The 5227-nt window shown below is 42.0% G+C and overlaps 1 pseudogene; it reads right to left on the reverse strand.

Moving 5' to 3' along the window:
* Window positions 1–2970: 2970 nt before the first annotated feature.
* LOC126459189 (5S ribosomal RNA) lies at window positions 2971–3088 on the reverse strand (annotated as a pseudogene).
* Window positions 3089–5227: the final 2139 nt, after the last annotated feature.

Here is a 5227-nt window from a genome sequence, read left to right on the forward strand (position 1 = left end):
GCCAGGTATAAATTAACCGTACAACCATTGATTATTAAGTCTGTAGTACAGAAATGTGTTTTTACTATCTACCGGGTGATCAACAAAAAGTCAGTATGAATTTGAAAACTTGATAAACCACGGAATAATGTAGATAGAGACGTAAAAATTGACACACATGCTTGGAATGACATGGGGTTGTATTAGAACAAAAAAAAAAAAAAAAAAAAAAAAAAAGGGACACCCCATATTGCTAGACGCGTGAAAGATCTCTTGCGCGCGTCGTTTGGTGATGATCGTGTGCTCAGCCGCCACTTTCGTCATGCTTGGCCCCCCAGGTCCCCAGACCTCAGCACGTCCGATTATTGGCTTTGGGGTTACCTGAAGTCGTAAGTGTATCGTGATCGACCGACACCTCTAGGGATGCTGAAAGACAACATCCGACGCCAATGCCTCACCATAACTCCGGACATGCTTTACAGTGCTGTTCACAACATTATTCCTCGACTACAGCTATTGTTGAGGAATGATGGTGGACATATTGAGCATTTCCTGTAAAGAACATCAATTTTGCTTTGTCTTACTTTATTATGCTAATTATTGCTATTCTGATCAGATGGAGCGCCATTTGTCGGACATTTTTGAACGTTTGTATTTCTTTCTAATAAAATCCCTTTGTCATTCCAAGCATGTGTGTCATTTTGTACCTCTCTATCTACATTATTTCGTGATTTATTCAGTTTTCAAATTTATACTGACCTTTTGATCACCCGGTATATCCCTCTAAAGTTCAATTAAGACTTTGTTGCCCAATAATCTAATCTTCCTACAATCCTACTGCGTAAAATTAATAAAATAGTTTGCTACATACCATGTATATTCTTCAGTATTGAAACACATTGTCGTTATGCTGAAATGGTAGACGTACTGTTTTCCTAAGCGCGTCGATAACGTGTTTTTTTAAATATCACGGCGTCATACCCGTTTTGAGCTTGTCGCACCCAACACGGGCACACCACCGTAAAGGCGTTTGTACTTGAAGGTGATTATGTTAAACACGATATCGACAATTGTATTCATTTCTGAGTTACGAAGTATTATTAGTCACTTAGATGCTCGACACAAAGCGTTATCGTTCAGAGTTACGACTGACTGTACCATCTACATCAGTCTTGTTAAATACTTTGGCTAACATACAGATGAACACAGCACTTCGCCTTTTATTCAGTCTTGATACTGTAGCCTTTCTTGCACCTTCAGTGTCAGTTTTATATTCGTTTAATCTTTTCAGTTCCGTTTACATGCTTCTGACCGTGACCAGACGCAGTTCTGTTATCCATCTCTTCATTAAAATCACCATCTTACTATTTTTCCAGACTGTGAACTTCGGAACTGCCACACTGGCGTCTCTTCAGCGCGGTGTCTCCAACTGTGTGTCACGCTCTGATCACGTGAACACCACGCAAGGCATCACAGCATCAAAAGAAGCGTTACTGACGAGTTAAATACTTTTCTGAATGATTTCCTGTTTCACGGTACTTTTATACTCAAAGGGAAACACGAAAAAGCCACCGAGTCCAGTGGCAAATTTCCATATAATTTTCATATTAACATTTAAAAGATGTGTTTAAAAATACTAGGTGACGTCTGAGGTGACTGAAGATATGATCATCTATTTACTAACACCACGCTCATTTTTCCTGCGACTATGGAAAATTAAGGACCGAGTACTATAAATGGAGTTTTATTCACATAATGCACGACTTTGTGAACTCTTGTAAGATCTTAACCAAGAACTCGTACCTACAGCGAGACTATATTGGACAGTAACTCCAGTTTCTTGTATAATATTTCACATTGTTACATTGCAAGTATAGTAGATTTCCATCGGTATAATAATTATTAAACTGTGAGGTAGCCAAATGGTAAGACAACATACTGGTATTGGAGAGTGCAGAGGTTATAATGGCTTGCGAGCCCCTCTGAATTACGTTCAACACGGTTTCCCTAAATTTCTGAAAGCAAATGCCGTCTTGCTTCCTTTGAAAAGGTCCCTAGCAATGCCGTCGACCTACCTTTTCTCATAATCTTTCTTTCTCTAGCTCTTCCATTTTATTGAAAACAGGTACTTTTCAAACAAGGCTAGACTCGTGAATTTATAAAGTCAATCCAACATTATATTCCTTATTGCAGAAAATTTAGTTTAAAACCCTTTCAAAGCAGCAATTCTCACTCAGGATTTAACGAACGTACATGATTTTCAAGTGATTCACTGCTAAAGTTATTAATCTCAAGAACAGTGATATTCTTAAAACAAATCCGATTTACATAAAATCAGCCTCACAAATAATCCTTGAAGCTCATGTCTACAACGAAAAACTGGCGAGCTATTGCTCCAGCAAAACGATGCACGAGAAAACACTTCATATGTTTTATAATTGCTTGTGTTTCCGCGACCAGAGCCAGCTGCTATAAAAGTTATCTGACTATGGTACCGAGTATGTAAATCACTGTTACTAGAGAAACAAATGTTTCGGTCACGATCTCTTGGCAGACACACAAGAATGCCACTGTAACGATGGCCGAAACGTTGGTTTCTACAGAAACAGTTTTTTTACGTTATTAGGGGTACCCTACTCAGAAAAATTTTATATAGACTTCTTGTGTTCACCCACGACCTCCACAAAATGCTGTTACGGAGACGAATGTTTTGTTCGTAGATGCAAATGGCTATTTTCCCATGACGCCCACGTGCAATAATTGCCATAACGTCGTACTAGGTACAACGAGCACTCCGTCTTCAAGCCACAAGTGGCCCATCGGGACCATCCGACCGCCGTGTCTTCCTCAGCTAAGGATGTGGGTAGGAGGGTCGTGTGGTCAGCACACCGCTCTCCCTGTCGTTACGATGGTTTTCCTTGACCGGAGCCGCTACTATTTGGTCGAGTACCGCCTCAATTGGCATCACGAGGCTGAGTGCACCCCGAAAAATGGTAACAGCGCAGGGCGGCCCGGATGGTCACCCATCTAAGTGGCGGCCACGCCCAACAGCGCTTAACTTCGGTGATCTAATGGGAACCGGTGTATCCACTGCGGCAAGGCCGTTTGCCCATCAGTACAACGAGGGAACGCAGTAAATTTCTAGGTACATGGGATAATTACCGAACTATATGAAAAACCGTAAATTAATTACAAATTACGTTGTGCACACACTTTATCCAACATTTGAAAGTCACTACAGATATTCGGATTTAGGTGATGACATGTTCGACATGCCTGCCATCATTGGCTACGATATGGCGCAAACAAACAGCAAAATTCTGAATGACCCGCTGAAGTGTCGGAACATCGATGCGGCCGATGACCTCTTCAGTGGCTGTTCTCGGTTGAGTAATGGTTTTGGGGTTACTGCTGTACACCTTGTCTTTTATATAGCCGCCCCCCCCCCCCCCCACACATTTGATCAGATCCGGAGAATACAGCGGCCAATCAAAGCCCATGCCAGTGGCCAGTGGCCTCACCAAAGCTAGAATGCGGTCCCCTAAGTGCTACTCCAGGACATCAAACACTCTCCTGCTTCGATGGCGTCTAACTCCGTGTTGCATGAACCACATTTTATCGAAATCAGGGTCACTTTGGATAATGGGGATGAAATCCTCTTCCAAAACTTTCACGTACCGTCAGGTAATCACCGTGCCATCAAGGATATCGTACCGGTTATTCCGTGATTGGACACTACACACCACACAGTCACCCACTGATGGTGGAGAGACTTCCCGATTGCGAAACGCTGATTCTCATCCCTCAAATGCGCCAATTTTGCTTACTGACGAGACCCTCCAAATAAAAGTGAGCTTCGTCACTAAACCAAACCACGTTCAAATCAAAGTCCTGTTCGTCAATTCTATGGACAATAGTGTAGGCGAAACACAACGGTTCTTTCATGGCCCTGGGGCTTACTGGATGATGAGTTTGAATTTTGTATGGGAAGAGATGCAGTTCTTCAATAAAAATTTATCGCTGCGTCTTCCGGTTGATTTCCATCAGATGTGCAGCTTGTCTGATCCAAATCCTAGGGCTGCTTTGAAACACAGCGCGTGTCTTCTCGACGTTTGGGTGGCCGACAATGATAACACTGTCATCACGAACACTACCCGTTCTCTCAACTTGCGAATCAAATTCTTCATTCTCAGCAGACATGGACCGGTCGTCTTTAGTTTGAACTCCGTCACAAACTTCCCTTGAGCCGCAGTTGGGCAGTTTTTGCTCGCATAGAGGCCTTCACAAGCGTTATACGCTCAGGCACGCTGTACCACGACATTGTCATGTGCAAATGTCCACAGCAGCACGGCGCGGGCGCATGCGCATAATAATTCCCATCATGCCTCGCAACCAGTCGAGCAGTTGGAACGTCCTAACGCAAACCGTTCAGAAGTTATGATAATTTTATTTCATATAGTTCAGTAACTGTCAGTCTGTAAGATTCACTGAATAGGACAACAGCGGAAATAAGCATTCGCACAGCTATGTATATGTACACGATTACTCTGTAATTCACATTAAAGTGCCTCACAGATACTTCGTCAAACCACTTTCAGATTATTTCCCTACAATTCCACTCTCAAACAGAACGCTGTAAAAACGAGCATCTATATTTTCCACGCGAGTTCTGATTTCTTTTATTGCGATCGTGATTTGTCTCTATTTGGATGGGTGTCAAAACAATATTTTCGCCAGTGGAGGAGAAAGTTTCCCTTTGAAATTTCGTGAAAACTCATGGTCACAACGAAAAACGTGTGCCTGTTAATGACAGCCACCCAAACTCTCGTATCATATCAGTGGCACTCTCACCCCAAATTCACGATAGTACAACACGTGACACCCCTCTTTGATAATTTCGATGTCCTCCTTCAATAGCTGCTAAGAATCCAATATGCAGCACTAATCCAAAACAGGACGGCTAATCGTAATGTAAGCAGATTTTTTAGCAGATTTGTTGCACTTTTTAAGCTTTCTGCCAATGAAATGCAGTCTTTCGTTCTCCTTTCCAACAACATTTTTTGTGATGGTTTCAGTATACGTTGTTCGTAATTGTAATATTAAGATATTTTGCTGAATTGACGGCCTTTAATTTCTTGTGATTTATCATGTTACCGAAGCTTAATTGATTCCTTTTAGTACAGTACCCATTTAACTGATGGCCTTATGAATCTGTTCCTTTTCGTGAACGTGGAATTAATGGCGGAAG

This window comes from Schistocerca serialis, chromosome 2 (genome assembly GCF_023864345.2).
Source record: "Schistocerca serialis cubense isolate TAMUIC-IGC-003099 chromosome 2, iqSchSeri2.2, whole genome shotgun sequence".
Lineage (NCBI taxonomy): Eukaryota > Metazoa > Arthropoda > Insecta > Orthoptera > Acrididae > Schistocerca > Schistocerca serialis.